At 43.5% G+C, this 23,387-nt stretch overlaps 1 non-coding gene across 1 annotated transcript; it reads right to left on the bottom strand.

Moving 5' to 3' along the window:
• Positions 1 to 11,189: 11,189 nt before the first annotated feature.
• On the bottom strand, positions 11,190 to 11,271 carry Trnas-aga. Its single transcript has one exon. It is a non-coding gene; the product is annotated as a tRNA-Ser (tRNA).
• Between the last annotated feature and the right edge of the window lie 12,116 nt (positions 11,272 to 23,387).

Here is a 23,387-nt window from a genome sequence, read left to right as displayed (position 1 = left end):
CCAGACGCCAAGGCTCTTTTTAGCGGCTAGTTCACTCCATCGGTAGGTCACGGGACTGAGAGAAGGATATACGTGATCTTACAAGCTGAATGGCATAGACAAACTCGCCATTACCGTGATTGCCTACACTTTCAACTGTGTAAAAAAATAAGACCCTTCGATGGTAAGAAAAAAAAAAGATCGAGGTACACCTAAGGCATTTCTCATGAGTTGTGAATGCGAAAGCATGCAAGCCGCTCGTCCGCTCCCTTTTTCGTCTGCTGCGTACTTTTCGTCGCCGGTCAGCGCTTGTGCTCCCCTGGGCACGGTGACCTTGGACGCTCCGTGTTAACGCCGCGCTGATGAACACGCAGCGCCATGGGGTGAGCGGTCGTGGAGACTGATGAACGCAGCAACCAATGGGAGCCCCGTCGACTCGCGCCAGCCGATTGAACCGAAGGAAACTAGGTGCCGTTTTCGCGCTTCAAACTGATGACGGCAGCTCGCTCCATGAGACAGTTAATGCTTTCGCAATAAAATGGTGAGAATTTTTGACTATTACAGAACAAGCAATAGAGCTTCTGCGGCGACCCACCTTGAACAACCTTCGCGCCATCACACCCAAGAAGACGTCTGCATATAGCAGCCCCGTACACGCAATTAAAAAAATACAGCTACCAGAAAAAGTGCGACAAGTCCTCAGCCTTGGACCAGCTTCGCCGTTGAACCAAAGAAGTCGGCGCCAGAACAACTGTCTCTGGTAAGGCACGTGTCGAGACGAGCCCCCGAATCCGTGTGATAGATGCACTTTTGAAAGTGTAGACATCCTATATGGATATAAACCTCCAAAACGTCCTCTGCCTCTTAAAGAGGTGGTGCCTTCATTAAAAGAGAAATATTTATATCTGATGCCAGCAGACAAAGAAGAAGGTTTTGTGGTCATACCCAAAGATGTGCTTAGGACAAAATTCCCAGTAGCTATTGGCTCTGTTTTTCACCGCCACAACATTTCACTAGCAAAGACAAGAAGAAGTGAAGCAAAGAAATTAGCGCTGGACTTGAAGAATCTTTCCTTCTACATTGGGAGAAGCAAAAAACTCAGTTTAGAAATATTTATAGCGCAAAGACACGAAGTTGACTGTCCCTTAAAAATACACGAAAAAGAAGAAAAAAAAATTAACAGTCTGGTGGGCAGGGTTGTAAAAGTTACTTCAAAAATGTACCTAAGATACAGTTACAGTTACTCATACGAAAATGTGCCTAGGTGCGTATCTAGCTACTCGCTTAAAAATGTACCTAGGTACAGGTACAGTTACTTCAAAAATACTTTTTTTATTTTCACGTCAAGTATTTTTCTCAAATTTGTCACATTATTATTGGAAGTAAATCCTTTGTATGCTGGGATGTACACAAAAACAAGTTCGATAAACGTGCTTTATTGATGTCAATGTTTTAAAGGGGCCCTGCAATCATATATAAGCGTCCACCTTTTTTGCGGTTTCCACGTCTCTTGGGGTTCAGGCAAGCCAGCGGGCACGGAGAGAGTAACTAAATATCAGTGCGTCATATTTTAACTGGACGACGCGGAAACCTCCTCCACCGACGAGGGCGACCCGCGGTACCGAAAGCGCGCAAAATGTGACGTCTTTGGTCCTGGGCTTACTACTGGTCAGAGCCGCTAAAAGCTTCTTTTTAGTCGAAATACAAAATATAAGTGGCGCGAACCGTTTCAATTCTTTATAAAAGTAGTTTTTGTTCAGTATTCTAGTTCAAAAAAAAAAAGAAACGAGTGCAGTTCATAAAGTACGGAAACAAGAAATGACCCGCCGACGTACCCGCCACCAAGCGGTGGAAAAGGCGACGCATACTAGAAAGGAGTAGTGGGATCAGGCACCAACACGGAAAGGTCACGGGAGTACGCGGCGGCGCACCGGTCGTTTGGGCAGGAGGATCCGACCGGCTCCGTGCGTTCCGAAGGCCTTCGGCGAAAAGCTTTGTCTTGCGGTTTGGCCGTTTCGCGGTATGGCAGCGCAAAGCAGCTCCCATTGTGAACTGATCTTTAGCCCGTGTTTGCTGTCGTTTGAGGCCAATGAAGTGTCATGCCGAATTAGCATTTAATCGCGCAGCAAAGGCAATGAGAGCCGCTCTGGCTGCCCGCTGCATACAGCCTATCCAGAACATGCTTCAATGTCGCCCTCTCGCGCCGTCGACTCAGAGTGCGGCAGCCGTGAGCGCTCGATAAGCTCACTACCCCTCTTCTAGTTGACGGCCACTCTCAAGCAACCAAGGACGTCATGAGGGAGGTTATTTGTTGCTTGTTTTTGTAATTTTAATTTGCCTATAACTTTTAAAATAAAGGGAATTTCAAGAAAAGAAAAGTTTCAATAAGTTACTACGTTCAGTGCGCTCAGGTTCGGTGTAAATTAAAAATTAGTAAAAAAATCATTGCAGGGCCCCTTTAAAGGGCAACTCCGCTTAATTTAAAAAATTTTGAGTTAGTGGCCGATTTTGCTTTTTGAAGCACTCAAAAACAATCCCCAATCCTTTGTTTCGCGAAAAATAAAATATTTTTCGTGTAATTTTACTCTAGCCATGATCACAAACCGAAACCGAAACGGTGGCAAAGCCGGACAACATTGTATATTCGGCATCACGAAGCATGTACACCCACGTGATATACAAGGGGAAGAAGGAGCTCCCCTCTTATCAGGATCCTCCTTTGTGCCGCCTGGATTAGCACAGGCGTCGCCATTCTCCTCCCAGAATATTATAGAAGATTAACCTGTCACTCAAAATTCTTACAAAAACAGCTTCCCTCTCCTCCTTTTACTTGGTGTTCAAAAGTATGCGATGTAACACAAGCCGCGCTCAACGAGGCGATCGGCTTATCAGTAGTATCAATACTCGAGCGCCGGGCCGGCCGAGCGCGTCACTCACGTCTTTCACGGCTCTGGCGCCGCGCGTGCTCTCCCCGAAAAAGAAAACAAAATTGAAAAAAAAAAAAGCTGTACATGCTTGATGACGTCGCGGACGTGCCGGGAGAAGGAATTTGGAGGAAGCGGAAATGCAGCCGGGCACTGTTGTCTTGCCCGCACGTCTCATCCAAAACCAGCGGATTCGTGCTTGTCAAACTTTGACAGGGATTTGAATGAACTTCTAGGCGGAATTCCGTCGTAATATTTGCCATGGGGGTTTTGTAGATGATAACAAAGAGAACTGTATAGTTTTGCACTACTGGAAAAGAAGCGGAGTTGCCCTTTAAGGAAGGAACAGAATATTTTAACGCGAGCGCGTTTAGGAGCTCGTGTCACAGAAAATCCGTCGGATGTCGGTGGCGTCGGTGGCGTGACGGGAAATTCCTGAATGGTCGATAGGGTTGTGACGTCACAGCCACTTGACTTCGCGCGGGAAATTCAAACAACCCACAACGCTCATGTGAAACGTGACGTCACGCGTGGAATGAAGGTGGTTAAAGACACACGAATTAATGGTCGCCGCATGTTCCAAATGATCCCACTTCATAAACTAATTCATTTGCCTTAAAACAAATATTAAGAATTTACGCAGGATCGCACCCACGACCCTTCGGTTGCGAGCCAGACATGCTACGACTAGGCAACGGAGGGCTTGGGAATGGCACTGCGATCCTGCCGTCATTGGAGTGCCTCGATGTCTGTCTGTGTCAGGGTAAAAGCATTCTGGCATCGAGTGTTGTCTGCGCGTGTCGAGCAAACACATAAATATACCTTGCGGGGTAAATTGGCACCAAAGCACTGGCAAAAGCTCCTCGATCGCGCCTGGAGTGTTGTATCATAAGAACTAGGTCGTTGTGTGACTCAAGAGCACGAGAAGCGATTGAGAAGGCCATGCGAACGGGGTCCGATAACCCTATCGCGTTCAACTCTTAAAGGCGAAGATTAATCGTCCTCCCAGTTTTTTTTCTTCACAAACATTTTCAGTTTTGTAAAGTGCAAAATTTGAGTTTATTGCATGGAAAAACTACGTGATGTTAAATTGCTTTACGACTGTAATTATAATTTATTTTCAGTTACATGTTATATTGTATTTCTATGATTTTGACGAAGTGAATAGAAAAGTACCTGTAAAAAGTAACTTAACTTAGTTACAAGTTACTGGAAAATGTACCTAAGATACAGATACAGATACTGAGAAATGAAAGTACCTAGGTTTGTACCTCAGGTACAACAAAAGTACGTAGATACCGATTTACAGTTACTTGTACCTAGGTACTTTACAACCCTGCTGGTGGGACACGCGTGTCAACAAATGAATTTTAAGCGAAAAAAAAATAGAGCAATGTTGACGGCGCGAGACTTATTTTAAATTCTGCGTGCAAAGTACATGACGTCAGGAATGGTCATACACATCTTTCCACCTCAACGAGATGGTCATACACTCTCTCCACCTCAACGTGATGGTCAAGCCGATCCACCTCTCTTCCACGCGCCCAAAATGCCAAGACAGGAAGCAAGTGGAAAGGAGGTGACTCCAACTAAACCCGCCTCGCGCCGTCAATATTGCTCTATATTTTTTTTTTTTGCGTAAGTTTTTTTTTTCTTTTTTCTTTTTGCACCGCGTCAAAAAAAAATTTAAGTAGCTTATAAAAAGCCATGGAAAAAATATTTTTTCACCAGTTTGGTTGGGACAAGCGTGTCAAAAGATAATTTTAAACGAAAAAAAAAATGTATAGAGCAATATTGACGACTCGAGACGCGATTAGTCGGTAGTCACCTCCTTTCCACTTGTTTTCTCTCGGCATTTCGGGCGCGTGGAGGAGAGGTGGACCGCTTCGCCTTCACGTTGAGGTGAAAAGAGCAAATGACCATCTCGTTGAGCGAATGACCATTCCGTGACGTCATCGACTTTGCACGCAGAATTTTAAGTAAATCTCTCGCCCTAAATATTTCTCTAGAATGTTTTCGTGTAAAATTATTTTTTTTATATTTTTTTTTTGACACGTAGCCAGGTTAACACGTAGCCAGGTTTTTTTAACAGCTTGGTTGGGACACCACGTAGTGTCGTGTCCCAACCAAGCTGTTAAAAAAAAAAAAAAAAGTTTTTTAGAGTGGTTCTGCCGGAAAAAGGTACCTGGCAAAAGTCAGTAGCATTATTTTTACGAAAAAAACGAAACTACCTAACAATCAATAATCTTTTTTGCTAAAAAAAAAGAAACTCATATGAAGTCATTAGTTTTTTTTAAAGAGCATGGTGGACGACCACTTTCAAGTATTTTCAATTGACATGAGACTTATTTTACACTTTCCCTCAAGAACAACTTTTAGTATGTATTGATTCTTTTGGTGCTATCGCCTTCCAAAATGCCTCAGGACGTTTTTAAAGCAATGTTCTGAAATTGCTCACCATTTATTCAAAAAAAAAAACCTATTTCACGTCAAATAATAACACATACCTTCCCGTATAGAAATCTTATATCTGGGCCATATCTGGCCATATCAAACATTATATGATTATATACAGCCTATATGCAGCCTTATCTGGCATATATACAGCCTGATATGGCGTATATACAGACTTATCTGGCGTATATACAGACTTATCTGGCGGCCGGTTTTCAATATATTAAAAAGTTAAAACAAGTAAAAAAAATTCTTTGTTAGAAAACGCTGGATGACTTATTGTTCGCGACCTAAATATTAGCACAAATAATTCCAAACTTCAGCTTCGACAAGCTTAAGTTTAAGATTATTTGTGCTAGTTTTCGCGAGGATTTCAATGTAGCTTAATTATTTCAAAGTGTTAACATTACGCACGAATCGACAATTTGCTAAATCCCATAAGCGCCTCGGCCCGTACTCGAGGAATCATGGGGACGGTGTTCCTTCAGCTGCCTAGTGATCGAAGATTTTGAGCAATTCTATGGTTACACAGATTTGAGTGTAATTCGGAGTCACCCTGAACACGTGCCGTACGGAACCCAAGTACCTGCCATACCACTTTTAAAATGTCCCGCCAGTGTCAGTACTGTGCATTCCGTCCAACCTTCAACCTGGGTGAGCCGCAGACATATCTCTTACATTATTATCATTCTCGTACAACTTCAAAGACGCTGATATTAAGTTAGAAACGCTAAAAATGTCATAAACAGCTCCGCGGAATCCGAGCTAAATCTCGGTTTTGGTTGTTGCGATTTCTCAGCTTTTAAGTTATTCCTGCTAATACAACAATCACGAGAATGATAATATGGTAAGAGATTTCGGCGGCTCAGCCTGGTTGAAGTTTGGACAGAATGCACAGTATCCTGAACACTGCCATTGACGAAAAACTTAAAAGTGATATGATAGGTACTTGAGCCCTATGGGAGGCTTTCTCACGGTGACTACGAATTACACTCGAAACCGTGTAATCATGGAACTGGTCACAAGTAGCGATCACTAAGGAGCTGAAGGACCACCTTTTCCATAACTCCTCGAGTGCGGGCCGGGGCACTTGGGAGAATTGTAGACAATAAAAAAAATATAAAGTGCTGATTTCAGGTTTTTGTACTTTTGAAATGCCTGGCCAGATCTGGAATTTCCTTACTTAGCCAGATCTGGGATTTCGATATCTGGCCAGGGGTATCAGGCTATATATGGCGTTATGAGGCTATATCTGGCAGATATACCATATCAGGTTATATGTGGCCAATTTTTCATATGGCCATATCTGAAATCTTCAGATCTGGCCGGATATAAATTTTTTGTAAGGGTTCAAAAAAAAAGGGGTATGCATTGTGTTATGCATTGCGCCAGTTCTTATAGTGACCTGAATCTCGCGCATCGTGACACTCGAACATAAGGGCCTCGATAGTTCAAAAATGGTGAAAGCATATACCGCTACGATGACGACGTTTTAATAGTCTTAAGACATCGATCAAAAACTACTTGTCAAACATTGTGCCAGACGTCCTCACCATTTTTTTTTTTTTTTTTTTTTTAATTAGAGACAACTCACGATCTTCCAGAGGGAGGATCTTTGAGATTCCTAAACCTCCAACTGTTTTTGTTGCCCCGCCATGTTCGTTGGTCATATGAACCAAGAGGAAATAAGCCATTCCTTCAATTTAATTCGGCATATTCCATGCTGGTAAAAAGGTGCATAGTACACCTATGCTTCGAAAACTCAATTAACAAGTCCTGTCCGCATTCGGCCCAAGTAAGCTTTGAGACACAAATATCTAGGCTACAACAAAAAGCGGGATACCCTAAACACCTATAAACCTCTGTAGCTGAAAACTTCCTTGAAAAAAGTCAAGTATGGTGAAGGTCAGGCACGTCACGTAGCCAGGATATTTGTTTCGGGGGGGGGGGGGGGGGAGGGGTTTGGGCCCGCCCATGACAAAATGCTGTATGAGGGGGAGCTAGGGGGAGAGGAGGCCCCAGCAAAATGGAAGATTTCGGGGGGAGGGGGGGGGCCCGGGCCCCATGGGCCTCCCCCCTGGCTACGTGCCTGGTGAAGGTACAACAGGGAAGTCAAGCGAAAGAATGAAAGGGCATCAGTTATACTTTACATTCATAACATTTCACACAATCTCAAGATAGGAAATCGCGTAAATGTAGATGTAGTCTTTTCAGCCCCCAACAAACTATTAGGATTATGCAAAAAAGTCAACTCTACCCAAAATCACAGTACAGGCTGACAAAAAAGCATAAGCCCCGTACATCCCGTGCACAGAACGAGAGGTTTATTCTATTTCCCTCTCATGTGGCAAAAAACATATACAAACTGAAAGATGGGTAAACGACCGCTTAAAACATCAAGAAATCAAATTCTGGGACGGTGGATGCTCAGCACACTTAAAGAACTGCACTATTCTTAGCAAGAACTTTCAGCAGCTCACGCGAGAAATTATTGAGGCTGAGAGCATTGTGAAGCTGGACGAAAAATATGTAAGTAACGCTTCTTTAAAGGGATAATGAACCGAAATTTCGAGCTTGCTAAACAAGGCCGGGCGGATAGGCGGGAAGCTGCAAAACAAATAAATATATATATATATATCACTCATACGGCGATATATTTAACGGATCGCCTTATTTTTTGAAAAAGAAGTGCGCGATTGAACCCGGCCGGCGATGCCGACGAGACAAGGCACGTCACGATTCCCATTCTCTCTCCTTCTCACTACGTCCCGTCAACCTGGTGAACCGAAGCGAGGAGGAGAGAAGCGAGGCCGCTTCTCCTCATTCTCAAATTCTCCCGGAGGACAGTTACGTCAAAGAACTCGCTTGATCGCGCCCTTTTGTTCCAAAAGTACGGCCATCCGTTTGAGATATCGATGTACGAGTGATGTTTTGGGGTTCGTAGCGTCCTGCTCAACACTTCTGCAGCCTTACTTTGCGAAATCCGAATTTCGGTTCAGTATTTCTTTAGCGTTGTCCAGGAAAGAGTTATTTTATCTTGAAACAAAGAGAAAATAACAAAGTGTTGATGTGCTAAGGTGTAGAAGACGAAATACAACTGAGTTGATAGTCAGCGCTGAGTGAGTGATTCAAATTTACTGGTTAAAGTCCGAAATATGTAGCTCCAACCAAATCTCGAAAAGAAACCCGACGTTTCAAAACCAGCGCGGTTTCTCCTTCATCGGTGACTGAAAGCACACTAACACACACCGTACGCTACTTCGATTTCGACTCCAACCACCCAGCATGTCATGAGGCGTCCGTGGTTTCGAAATTCCTGGTAGGGCAGCAACTAAGTGCTCGTCGTAAACCGATAAAAGGAAGGAAAAAAAAACAAAAAAACGTAATTGCAGATTTAAAAAAAAATAAGATTACTACTTGAATAGCTTCATTGAACGCATCGCTCGACGCCAAGGTCTCGCCAGAACCAGAATAAGCCACTAAAAGGAAGGCAGCCCCATGGAGTCGCGCGCACAAAATTGCATGGCTTCGCTGTTCCCCTGCGAAAAGGGGACCAGCGAAGCGCTGGCGCGAGCGCTGGGAAAAGAAGGAATCCTGGTGGCCCACAAGACCGCGTTCACACTGGGAAGGTTCATGGCAAGACCCAATTAAAGCTCGTCTATCGAAAGAAAGAGCACAGGGCGTGGTTTACACCATTCCATGCGCAGAGTGCCCTGCAACCTACATCGGGACGAAGAACTTTCCCGAGCGAATCCGCCAACACAGGAACGACGTGCGAAGTTCGACAGCATGAGCGCTGCGCCATCGTCGAACATGCGATACCCTAGGCCTTCGAATTGATTTCGCCAACGCGGACGTGACTGATAAGAGCCAAATATTCCAAGACTTTTCTTTGTGTCATGGCAAACCCAGCATGAAACCTAAACAGGTCCTTGGATACCTTGTCCTTTGTGTACGCACATGGCCTCTGTGAACTGACAGAAAGCTGCAGAGATGACCATCTTCATAACTAACTAAAAAAAAAATGGCATTTCAATGTTTCTAATTTTTATTCTTTGTTTTGAAGACGAAGAGGTTAGGAGCTGCTGCTGCTCCACGTGCTTTCACTCCCTGAAAAAGAAACCAAACTGGTTTCGAAACGTCGGGTTTCCTTTCGAGAGTTGGCTGTAGCTACAATTTTCGGACTCTAATGCTCACCTAACCAGGCAGAATTCTGCCGACTAAGTTTACTTCAAAAATTTTGCTGGTGTGCGTGTTTGTATGTCATTGGTTCTTGTGCGCTGTTTTTTTTTAGAAGTATAGTGTGAGATCGAGAAAATTAATCCCGGCGTTTCGGCCCGCATATGTAAAACCACGTATCGCAGAGAGCTGAAACTCCGTGAGACGGTGACGCTAGTGGTGCTGATAAAATGCGAAAATTTGACCACATGACGTTTCCTGGATCAAAATACACAAAAGAAAAACAATTCTCTATGAGCCGACGTTCCCCTAAGTCTAATTTTCATCATACCGATATTGGAGATTGTGGGCGCCTGTAGCATTTATTTCGGTGAAAAAAACTTGTCAGTTGGAAAGACAACATTGTTCTCTTTCTTGCTGACAAGTTTCTTTACTGACATAGTTGCCTACACGCGCCCACAATCTCAAATTTAAATTTGATGAATATTAGGCGTATGTGGACATCGGCTCATAGCGAATCTTTCTTTTGCTTTTGTATCTTTTGATTCAGGTAATGCCATGTACTCAAACTTTCGCCTTTTCTCACCCCCGCTGGAGTCACATTCTCACAGAGTTTCTGCTTTCCGCGATGAGTAGTTTCTTTGCGAGGGCCGAAAACCCCGGTTTTATATTCTCGATCGCGCCCGCTAAAACAAAAACAGCGTTTCTTTGTTTGTTTGTTTTTTAGTTAAAATGTTTACTTTGCTTTTTCTTTCGCGTTCTAAGTTGCTTTCAATGGGTACGTTACGTAACTGACGAACGAAATGGAAGCTATGAGGAGCGTAAGTTTGCCTGCTTCTTGCAACGGGGTTGGGATGATGTCAGAATGGCGAACTCTTATTTGCTCATTAAAACAAAAATGAACAAAGAATAGAGGGATGACCTCAATTCATTTTGCATTGAAGTCTACCCACTATCTTTTCAGTCAAAGCCAATCAGAGCTCGACGTCGTTCTGACGGTGACTCCTACGCAACAAACAGACGACTCTCCGCATAGAAAGAAGCTCAATGCTCCGGTTTGCTGAGGAGAGCACCGCTTTTTGCTCGAGTTGAGCATGGTATAAATATGTTGAGCTTGATCAATTCTTAGATTTCAGTACAAAACAAACGCGCACAAATAACATCAAATCATAGATAAATGATAAATAAAGCTATTTTAAGGAATATATATATGTGTATATAGTATGAGTGGTTTCGTCTCAAATCGGGCAGGCTAAAAGGGTCTAATTTTTTTTTTTAATTTTGACGAAAAAAAATGTATGTTTTGGAGACATTTCTAAACTGAAGAAGGGTGCAAACCGCATGTTGGTCAGATTTTTCGTTCTCGAGTCACGAGGCATAGAAGCCGCAGTGGCAGAAACTAGTATTTTTGCCTGCCGTCGCACGTCGCGTGTTTGACACCCTCTGTTGCCGTCATTTTTTGTTTATACATCATCTTAACTTTTTCTCCTCATTTAATAGGTACTATAAATATACCTTGATGTATTCAAATAGTTTTAGCAATTTTAGTTTTAGGGGCGAAGCTCCTTAGGGTCTAGCCTTGTCCGTCCGGCGTCCGTGCTCACATCGATTGCCATCCCATCTGTCTTCTCAAAAAGAGAGACAAAATGTTTGCGCAGTCGACAGGATTCGAACCTGTGCGGGGAGACCCCAATGGATTTCTAGTCCATCGCCTTAACCACTCGGCCACGACTGCGGGACGAGTAGGGGGCTCTGAGATGTGGTAGTAACTTAAGAGCTGGGGATGTCATGGATGAAACGTTGCATGTAGCCGCTCAACGTCTATACAGGAGAGGGCGCTGCGGTCAAAGGCGTATATAATGGCGTTAAACTTTGCATGCAACCAATGACCTCGAGGGAAACGTGCATAGACCTATAGTCTTTGCGAACTTCATGGATGGATCCGCTAGAAGAACCTCTGGCTGTGCATTTCACCGACCATAAAGCTGTAATAATGAAGTCGAAACGCAACCCGGAACTCAGCATTTCCTTTGAGCAATAAAAAAAAAAAAAAAATCAGCACCATCAGCACTACCCATGAACAAAATCAATATCATCAGCATCACCAGAGCTTCGCCCCAATCAACATCATTCACCACGTAAAGATGCGGTCTTTTTTTTTTCTAAAACAAATGACGAACTCGTCGTTCAGGTCGATTATTGGTCAACTTTGACAGGTCCTTACTTTGTCTGTACTTAAGGTAAATTGTTGTTCTTTGGCTCTATAGAAAGCCCAAAGCAAGCCCATTATAGATATAACAATACCATTATGATCTGTCGACTAGCCACTCCGCCACCTTCACGTAAACGTTGTGACAAATAACAAATGTTGAAAGTTTGAAGTCGATTTTCTCAAAAACCCCATTTTTGTAAATTTATATAGTTTTAAATTTTTTAGATATAATAGTCGACTACGAGAAAAAAAATCTAGAAATGTAATATTTTAATTGTATGTCCTCTATTTGAGCCGCAATCTTGTGAAATATGCGCTCATTTGACTAAACTACAGCAACCTTACCAGCATTGTGCGCCTCTACGATTTCAAAACTATATTTAATTTTTGTTTACGTTTTTGAAAAAGACCTTTTCGCAAGACTGCTTCTTTCTAGACTGTGAAGTCTGTTTGAAAGGGAATGATGCATCGCTGGCTAAGCTAGGACTCGAACACGAAGACGTACTGGAGCTTGCCTTGTAAAAATGCAATAACGAAATGATGAAAAAAAAAAAAAAAAAAAAAAAAAAAAAACAACGTTTGGATGTTACGTTTTTTTTTTTTTTTTTTTTTTTTTTTTAACAAGTTCCAGCAGTGGACGAAAAAAAAAAAAAACATTTTCCACTTCATCAGACGGGCCCGGCGAAAAACCATATGGCTCGAGAAAGCGCATGTGAAGTCACACGTGCTGTCATCTTGCTGAAAGCTGTGGTATCGTGATCCAGTGCGACGGTGCAAGGACATCACTGGAAGAGCAAGATAGTTTCCATCTTTCCCTGCATGGCTACCACCGAACAGGGAACGTTAATCGTCGGCGTAGTGAGCGACGACATCGTCCACGACTCGTCCCACGCGCTCTTTACGCCCAACGTTGTCGATGGCCGGCTGGAGGAAGTGTTGCCTATTTTCTTGCAACTCGTTTATAATTCAGACGGTGCCCTCCAAAAACAGGCGCCAGGTGTACGAATTCGAGAAAAAGAATGTCGTCTCCAAGTGGATATTCTCCGCATCAGGGCACGGGAAAAGCTCGTGTGATGGAGTGGGCGGCGTGCTCAAGCACCAGGCATCCATGTGTTACTTGATAACTACAGAATGGTACTCCGTAACGAACGCACAAAGCTTAGTTGAGGCAGTCGGACCGAAAGTCAAAGGGATCGTTCTACTCTCAATTGCCAAAGAGAAGCTCACGCGTTTCCGGGAGCTAAGGAAAAAAAAGTGGGAGAAGGTAAACCCACCAAGGTTGATCCGATCCTCGCACGTGTGGAGGAAGGCACTGGACGAAGGCGCCTTGAACGTTGCCCTGGAAAAGACTTGCGAAAACCCAGAGTAGCTGCATACACGTGCCAAGGTTGGTCAAGGCATGCACGTAACGCTTTGTGTCCCGAAATTTACAAGATCACCAGTGAGTGCGTGCCGGCATGTTCAAAACTGCAACTGTGAACTCCGTGGCTCCTGCACGGTGTGAAAACTGACTCACAAATACGTTCAACTGGTAAAAAAAAAAAAAAAGAAAAAAAGTACTGTCTTTAGAAAATGTGACATCGATGTTTTTTGTGTTTTTTACTGGTCCTGTGCGCGCGTTTCTACATTACTGGGGTGCAAGAACTGTACACCGTCAGCGACCTGCAAGATGTGAGGAGAACCAACCCCAGTGCTATTCCCAAAAGATATATGTATAAATTTGAATGGTGTGAGAATTTATTATTTAATCGTAATAGGCTGAATAATGAGTGGCCACCCTCCTTTAATTTAAACCGTTCTACATAGAAACAATTTTTGACATGTTGCGTGGCCTTTTGATTTGTATATTCTTGTTACTCATTGTCTGTGGTGTGCTTGTGTGGCTTCTCTCTTATTTCAAGTTCTAAGTTTAAATGAGTATCACAAGTTCGCCTGCTTTACATTACTTTCTAAAAACGTAAACACAAATAAAAACATATTTTTAAATCGTAGAGGGTCACCATGCCGGTAAGGTTTGGTGTATTTTAGTCAAATGAGCACATATTTAACACGATTTCGGCTCAAATAGAGGACAAACAACCAAAATATTACATTTCTAGATTGTATTTTATTATTATTATTATTATTATTACATTGTATTATATTTACAAAAATGGGGTGGGAAAATCAATTTCAAACTTTCAACATTTGTTATTTCCCACAACGTTTACGTGAAGGTGGTGGTGCGGCTAATCTACAGATCATAATGGTAATATTATATCTATAATGGGGTTGGTTTTGGCTTTCTAAAGCGCTAAAGAACAACAATTTACCTTAAGTACAGACAAAGTAAGGTCCTGTCGAAGTTGACCAAAAATCGATCTGAATGACAGACAGGTTTGACATTTGTTTTAGAAAAAAAAATCTAAAACTATTTGAATACATCAATGTATATTTATAGTACTATTAAATGAGGAGAAAAAGTTAAGATGATGTATAAACAAAAAATGACGGCAGCAGAGGGTGTCAAACACGCGGCCTGCCGACGGCAGGCAAAAATACTGATTTCTGCCACTGCGGCTTCGTAACTCGAGAACTAAAAATCTGGGCAACATGCGGTTTGCGCTCTCCTTCAGTTTAGAAATGTCCCCAAAACATATATTTTTTCGTCAAAATTAAAAATTAGTCCCTTTCCGGCCCAATTTGACATGAAACCACCTACACACACACACACACACACACACACACACACACATATATATAATATATATATATATATATATATATATATATATATATATATATATATATATATATATTATATATTAGAATTGTTTGAATATATTTTATTGTAAAACTGGTCCGATATAAGTCACGATTAAAATCATCATGATTTTTATTCTACACCCTGGTTATGGAGCTGGGCACCTAAAAGAAACGCCTTGCGCTTTATTGTTCTTTTCAGAAACAAACATATCGCAAACATCAACGGTTTAATGCTACACGAACGTACACAGTTCATTCTAAACGCCAGATAGCCGAAGTGAAATAATAATAATAATAATAATAATAATAATAATAATAATAATAATAATAATAATAATAATAATAATAATAATCTTTAGAAAAAAAGTTAGGGCATCATTAATTACGTGCGACCACACCAGGCGGAAATTCTTTGCTCGCTCCGCTTGCCGCTCGCAATTCGTTTCAGCGTCGATATGGCACAACAGGCTAAAGGGCCTATCCCAAGGGGCGCCCCCTACGTGATACAAAGAGCAGAAGCACACTGCTCGATCGTATCCGAACGTGTGCATAGCTAATACTGCAGCTAGAAAACAAGACCTGCGCGCTCTGCGCCTCACAACGAACGCGACACTAGCCACGCGGCGACGCCAAGACGAATGCCGCTTCGTGGCGCATACTTCGTCGAGCTTTGGCTGGGCTGCCGCCGGAGATCCACAAACGATGACGTCATGAGCAGGCCTTGTCTTCTAGGTGGGCACGGCACAGTGCTGACGTCTCGACAGTACAGGCATAATGCCACACGCTGAACGCACGTTTTAAAGTTCTCGCAATTACAGGGATACTATATTCGCTCTGTGTGGGGATGGACAGACGGCAGACGGGATCGAGATAGCCGCGCCCGCCACGATAAATTACATAACTAAAAAAAATATATGAATTAATCAGTTTTAAAGGTGGTCATTTTTAGAGGCTACGCTAATTTAAGAAAACAAAATTGCCTAAAGGAAATTTTATTTCACATATGTAATTATCCGCTTCGCGTTTTTGTCGCCTGCTTTCTAAATTGGAACAATGATGGATGCGCGGAATTTGACTTTTTCTAGCAGGTTTTGTACCAAGCAACATGTTAGTTTAGAGTAGCTATTGATTTTCTTTCCTTTTTTTTTTTAGATGCCAACATTTGTAAGCACATTACTTGAACATAAAACGAAGATTGCATCGCCCAATGAGTAAATCTTTAATAATGTTCATCTTTGATAATGAAGCGTATAACGCACTACCTTTACTAATATTAATACGCAAAAATGGACATAAAAACTACAAAGTGAACACCCAGCTTTCTTTGAAAACTAAGGCTCGCGCCAGGGTAAATTCAATTTACAAAAAAAAAAAAAAAAAAAAAAGATTAAGAACAACTTGTAGCAAGACACTTCAGTTGAAGTGCCTACGTAAAAAGGGTAGTGGCGTCTCTCCCACTCCCCTTTTTACGCTCATAGTTTCTGTAGCCTGTCAATATCATTTATGTAAATTTCTGGACAAATCTAGCATATCCGCTAAAACTACGATAGATGAAAATAGGTACGTCCCACCAAGTTTTATTAACCTAGCAAGCTCAAGAATCTATTATCATAAACGACAAAAACTCTATTTCCACATATATATATATATATATATATATATATATATATATATATATATATATATATATATAAAGTTGTGCTTTAGAAGTGACACTCATTTAACTCTGCAAGAGTTAGCGGCCTTGGAGCCCAAGTTGAGTCAGATCATGTGCATATTTTTGTTTCTTTTTCGATCGACTGGTGCGCCGGAATTACCTTCACATCTGTACTTATTCTTTTTTTCTTTCTTTCTCGGCACCGCTCTTTAAAAGTCGAGGTCGACCTACACTCTGTGTCACCAGTTCTGTGCAGCGCAGGCGAAGGCAACGCCAGGCGAAGACAGAAAGGGCGAGCACTAGGAAGGCTGGGGAGCAGGAGAGGAGGTTTCTCTCCTGATTCCCAGCCTTCCTAGTGCTTGCCCTTTCTCCCCTCGCCTGGCGTTGCCTTCGCCTGCGCTGCACAGAACTGGTGACACAGAGTGTAGGTCGACCTCTACTTTTAAAGAGTATACATGGAGTATACAATGAAAACCAAAAGAGGACAACCTCCTGTAATAGTACTGAGCGTACAATCCGAGCCCATCGGCTAAGCCGGGTGGTCCCCTCCGTAAGCAGCTGCTCCTAGCGCACCGATGCAAAGAGGTGAAGCTTGACCCACGTACGCGCATGCAAGGCGGCGAAAGATTGAAACGAGCGGCGGTAGCGCCACGGCACGAAGGCATGCGGCCGAGATGACAATTAGGTGACCTCACCAGGAGTAGGAAACGCTAGTTTCATGTTTTCACGGTAGCCTCTGTACCACCATTTTATTTTGTTTTTCTCGTGACGTTTACCTCCGCCATGACGGCGATGACGTCATCGCGGCGTTGTCTGGAAGTTCAGACGATAACGTGGCCATTACGGTCGACGAGCGAATCCCAAGGGTGGGTCCTTTTCAACTCTTCTACTTCTTTGAATATTAGGTTTCGACCAATATTAAGGTTGTTTTCCTAGGTTTAATAAGCTCATCCCGACGCTGCGGGTGTGGCGCCAATCTTAGGGGGGAAGATATGGCATTTTGGCGCGACCTGTACCAGACTTCCGTCTAAGGCGCAATTTAGCGCAAAAAACGCGCAACACTTCCATCGCTGCTGAGAACAGAAGGAACGTGGGAACATATATTTATTATGGCGTAGAAGTGTGACGCAGTCGTTTGTAGCGCGTCGAACGTTCTTAATTCCTGAGCGCACGTTCGAGCACGTTACGCAACATAGCTTAAAAATTGCGTCCGTCGCTCACCCCAACACAGAGTCACCTTGCGCTTGAAACGTCACCAAGATTGTAGTCACACCTTTGATTGCTCGCACGAGTATACTAACAATGATTTATACCCCCCCCCCCCCCCCCCCCCCCCCCCAGATTAATACTTCTGCATAAACCCTTCTTGATTGTCGTCGAAGTGGTGCGGAAATCAGTGTTGTACGGAACGGCGTTCCAAGTAACGGGGAACTAGTTACATTTTTTAGTGGAACGAAAAAAGGAACGGCGTTCCTTTTTTTCCGTCCTGTTTTTTTTTTTTTTTTTTTTTTTTTTAAATTTCTAAGAGGGAAATTTTAGATGTATAAAAACAATATCTTTACGAAGAGCAGAATCTCGTCAACTTCCTGGTTAATTATCTTAGGGTTTATTTTGTGTGGTCCTCGTTTAGTAACAGTCGGGTGCAGGAGAGCTAGTGGACAATGGTTCTTTTCTCAGTGCCCGAGACTGCGGTACAAAAACCAAAACTTTTAGTCAAAGGAAATGACACAGAAGTAGACGTTTCCAACTCTTCTAATTTCTTTGCTTCCACGTCTCCTGCGCTGAAGCTTTGAACAAACTGTAGCGCACTCATTTTGGGTCTAGAAGTTCTCCTGATTGAGCCTCGCACTACTTATGGCACGTTGGTTGAGCTTTTTTTTTTAATTCTGTCTGGTGCTGAAGAACGAAAAAACACATTTGGACGCCAGAAATCGGACAGACTCAACGCCACAAGGCAATCAAAAGTGCCAAATTCATGACACCACCGCTAGGGTACGCGTCTCCTATATCTGGGTGGTGACATCAAAACAGCTTTGTCGCGACGCTTTCATTTTTCTTTTTCTTTGTCATGCCTACTTTGGAACGCGTGAAGCGGCATCTTTTGGCTCACGATCTTAGCATCTTAGCTTTGACGGCGTTCGAATTTTCGTTGATTCTTTGTACTTTCATCGTGATCTCGCGCTCCGCACCAGAGCAGGCACGCTTCTGCATGGGTGACAGTTTGAGACGCTAAAGTTTGTGCTACCCAAAACAAGGCCTAACAAGTCCCTAGCTTTTCGCAGCACCCCCTGGGCAACGCAGGAGGCCCGATGATAAGGCCGACTACACTTACCACTGAACTTCCACAAAGAGGCTCAATGTTGCAACAAAATAACAGGTTACTAGACATCGAACGCACGCGAACGAACGAACGAACATTGGTCACTCAAAGATACACAAAAAAAAACAAAAAAATCTTTTATTCCTTTTCCCTAGTCCCCCACCTTCAAACTGAACAACAACGAATGCAATTCGCACGTATTAGGAGTTGTAGTTTTCAGGACTGACCTCCCAAAACCCCTACCGTCTCCTTCACTTGCTCGCTTTGCGGACAGCAACGTCGAGAAGCCACTGTTGTTGAGTTCGAACAACGGACTTTGTTGGATTAAAACGTGTGAGGTTTGTTGGATTAAAACGTGCAATGTGGGGTAACAGTATATTTGGCTCGTCTGAATTCGCTCACCACAAACATGAATATGGTCAAAGGCTGAGATTTTTAAAGGTGAATAATGAATGAAACCCTGCTTCCGCTTGCTTTCTTTTGCTGGTGCCCTTCCATCCCGGCATTCCAATTCGTGTGTTGCCAATTGATGCGATAGATTAAAAAACAAATAAAAAATCAGCAAAACACAAATATAACGTATATGTAACGATACGTTCCACTTTTTAACTGTAACGGGAACGAGTTCCTTTTTCACGTAAGGAACTTGTAACGGGAACGCGTTCCAATAATCCGAAGGAACGAGGAACGAGCTTTCGTTTCTTTTTTGAGGAACGTGTACAACACTGTCAGAAATTGACTGCAACGCTTGACAAATGGCTTTTCCTAAAAACAAGGCTGCGCTGCGGGGGCGCAACAAATTCAAGAACCGTGCCTAAAATTTTTTTTTTTTTTTTTTTTTTGCGTTATTTTAACATCCTGGAGCTTTTCTTCTTCGGGACACTAGAGTGCGGCTTTTTCGGCGGTATATGCAATTATTGATGGAGCGATCTATGGGAAGAACCGCGTGGCCACATCATCACCCTCTTCAACGCCAATGGTAAAAATCGTGCTTGTTTGGTGTCGCACAAACCTTTTCCCTAAGAATCGCAAGACGTTAACCTACGCAAATAAAATATATACACAGGGTGTCCTCAAAAACAATTCACAGGGTTCTTTTTTACCGCAAAAATAAACTACGCATGGCCGAACGCTAGTTCTCCGCCGAAAGGTAGCGCTAGATGTTCGAACCAGATGCCAAAGTTTCAGCGTTGCCCACAGATGATGCATTTCTTTTTGTAAAATTTGCAAAGAACGAACTTACCTGAGGGAAAAGTAAACAAAGAAAAAGGCTTAACTCCTATGGAAACGCAGCGAAGTCACGGGTCTTCAAACAATAGGGTGCCCTATGGTTTGAAGACCGGTGACTTCGCTGCGTTTTCTCGGGAGTTGAGTCTTTTTCTTTCTTTACATTTTCCTCAGGTAAGTTCGCTCTTTGCAAATTTTACAAAAAGAAATGCACCATCTGTGGGCAACGCTGAACAAAATCGTAGCGCGAAAGGGCCTGCCCGCTATTTGGGACCCCAGTATATGTGGTTGTCCCAAGTCACCAGGCTCGATCTAGAATTAACCGTAAAAACCAATGTCACCGTTTTTCTTTTTTTTTTTTTTTTTTTTTTTTTGCAATGCGGTGCGATGTTTTATTTTAGTGGTGCTTCCACGATGTTGCAAAAGGCCTGAAGAGACAATCCTTGCCCTTCAGTCCGACCGGAAGCAAGGCGAGAGGAGCCTTGGGGTCGCCAACGCGCCTCGTGCAAGGGGACGACGTGGCCTCCGACGAGGGATTATCAAGTTGACCGACACCAGTGTCCAACACGGGACGCAATTAGCAACCCTTCGTACCCCGACAGTCTTGGGACGCACCTGGACAAAGGAGGGGGCTTTGCGCCCTTTCCCCAGCTTAGAACGCCGATGGGATTATTCGCGACTCCAGCAAAACGGACGCCACCAAGCGGGAAGACCGGGAACCAACCGGTCCAGGTCGCTCCGCGCCCCTCCGCGTCTCCGGTGGCTTTCGCGGACACGTGTTGTCGACGGGATGGCGAACAATCGAATTTGACGAAGGTCCGAAAATTTCTTAAGTTTGCCTGAGTGTTCATTAGTGTGGTGAAGCCTCAGTAGATTGTTTCCTTCCATCACGTGTTTCAAAGCCCGTTTACCGTCCACAACACACGGTCGCGTGCTTTCGATTTCTTGGATGGGGAAAAATCGCGGAAAAACGTTTTGATTTCTTGTCTGTATCGAATCACATTCAAAGTGCCGACTACGTGGTAACTAATAACGTTTTTTTTTATAAGGATGTAGAACAGTGGGAGGACGACAGACGAGGCATTTCACTAGAGGGAACACCAATGCTGCAGTCAAGTGAATGGGAAGGTTCGATAGCTGCTTTTCTTGAGTTTGGTTGTGTTCGATTAGCTTCAAGTTTGAGTCACCCACGCCGGTCGGTGCGTTGGCTATTCATCTTGGCTGCTTTTCGCCGAAAAATCCTCTGGACCACTCTGAAGGAGTTGGGCTGATTTTGCAATTACTTGATTAGAGAAAACCTGCTCGCTGCAAATGGTGAATGAGAAAAATTATCTGTTTTCAAAAGGTGGGGGACCCGTCTCGTAACGTTAGAAGCTGTCACGGCATTATGATCTATCGCGCCTCCAATATTTATATTATACCCCTGTCGAATTAAGCCAGCAGCAATATACGTCTACATTGCTCAGGTTGACCGGCCACAAGAATACTCATTTTATCCTTTCAGGATTCGGTGTTAAGTTCAATGCAGAGAGGTTCTGCGTGAATCTCCAATGAAGACTCTCTTCAGTTTGTCCGCATTCGCCTCCGTGCTACCGGCTAGAACCATTTGGCTAAGTTTAACTTAGTATCTCTCTGTCTGTCAAATATACTTCTATTGAGCAGTTCAGCTAATAGCTAGTTAACTAAGCTCATATTTCAAACCGAAGAATATACTAATATCGCTTTAGTGGGACATAGTACGATATATAATACATAACCCGCTCGTCAAAATGACTTCTTGATTGTTACTAAAACCTGAATTGAAATACGAGTATCAGCTGCTTAGTGGGGTGCCGGCGGGTTAACATGCTCCTAGGCTCAAGAAGCGCTTGTTTAATTTTCGTAATTTTCCTGCAGCCTGTGTTGTTGACCGAGCAGACGACTGGAGCTGTTTCTTAAACACGGATACGCACAAAAGCTCGATTTCGCGGACAGATAAGTCGCATGGTCGAGGCATGCGAGTTGGCTGAAAATTACCGTCGGTGGAAAAATTCTGCAGTCATTGCCGCTTTCCTTAGATGATCAAAACTGATTAGTATTGAGGAGTTTCAGCGACGGTGTCACCACCCTGGCGGCGGGTCGCCGAAAGAAAACGAGGGGGATAGGTTCGCTGGGCGTTGGCTTTGTGTTAATGCGTTGTCCGCGGACGTAGGCTTATAAACTTCGGCAGCAAGAATATTACTCGGCTCTAGTGCTCCGGTACGAGCAACAGAGGTGTCACGATCTGCTACGACTAGCTACGACCACCTGCCGCAGGGATGCAGGCGTCGAAGGAGCGCAACGCGCAACCTGTGTACTACGCAGTCAGTCGCCGTCGCCCGACGCAGGTCGTTTGGCATTCAGGACTTTCCGCCCCGGGTTCTTCGCTTGTACTTGGAACCGAGTATTATTATTTGCTGTGCTTGTGTATGTGCTCAGTGGCTGAATATGGACCTCATAGAGCTGTTCTTCAGACTCAACAGCGCCTCAAAGTTGACGGCGGAGGGGCTTGCAGCAACGCTTTCGGTTGGTGCACGGGTGCGACGACTACACGGATAAATTTTAAGATTGCTGCTAGCAAGGTGGGCCATAGTCGCTTTATGTTGACACGATTTTGAGTGTAAGTACTCCGTGCAAAGGCGAATCTATCGCATTTCTTATTCACCTTTGTTTTTAGCACGCACGACCGACTGCTAAGCAAATGCTTCTGTACCGATCACGGAGTGAATGTCTTCGGCCTTACACTGCGGAATGCCCAATAAAAAGTCATATTCGTTCAGCGAGAAAACTTTCCTTTCGAGTGACCTTCTTTGATTGATAATTTCTCCCGTACTTAAGTGCTTTAATCAACACAATCGATTAAGTTTGCTTCCCTAGTTAGGACATTTTTGTGCCACATGCGGCACCAATGCTTGGCACGATGTATGTCACTGGTGGTATTGTGAATTGGTTTACTTCCAAAGCTAACAGTGTGACAGGTGGGACCATTCAATTTGCTAAAAATGTGATGATATGGGAATTTCGTTGCATAACTAGCGTTTTACGTTTAAGATTGATAAGAAACATGCTCATGTGATGATGCATGTCTACAGCATAAGCTTTGCAGATCCAGAATGGATGTGCTATAGCCTCAAGATTTTTACTGGACCGAATTGGTGATTAGACGGCAATAAATATTGTGGTGGAGAACTGGCCATTGACTTGGTGAGTTTTGATTGTGACCATTGGTGTGGTGTTGGCAAATTAGGTAATGGCACGCCTTTTCCCTGACCATGTGGCTTCAAGGGACATTGCATCTAGATGTGCTTAAATATCTTTATTTAAAGGTTCAGTGGAACCCTCTGCATCATTACAGGAAGGCAGTCTCAAGCCACAGCAAACAGCATTGAATATACAATGCATAATAACAGGCACCATTGTCCAGGCATATAGTCTGCAGAAGCCAATTTGAGCCTAAAAATGTTTTTGTTTTCTTTAGATAGTTTGCATTTGGTGTATAATCCGCAGGGCCTGATTTCCGCGCCCAGTGCATAGTCCGCCAAGCTGGTGCGTTGCGTCTTCGTGCTTTTTTTCCTGGGTGGCATTTCTTTCAGAATTTCTTCGGCGAACGCTATTTAGCCTGAAGAACTGCTCTTGAGGCTTATATCCAGCCACTGAGCACACACAAACACG

Source organism: Ixodes scapularis, unplaced genomic scaffold, assembly GCF_016920785.2.
Source record: "Ixodes scapularis isolate PalLabHiFi unplaced genomic scaffold, ASM1692078v2 PGA_scaffold0__279_contigs__length_252992795, whole genome shotgun sequence".
Lineage (NCBI taxonomy): Eukaryota > Metazoa > Arthropoda > Arachnida > Ixodida > Ixodidae > Ixodes > Ixodes scapularis.
This window is presented reverse-complemented; position numbering and strand designations above follow the sequence as displayed.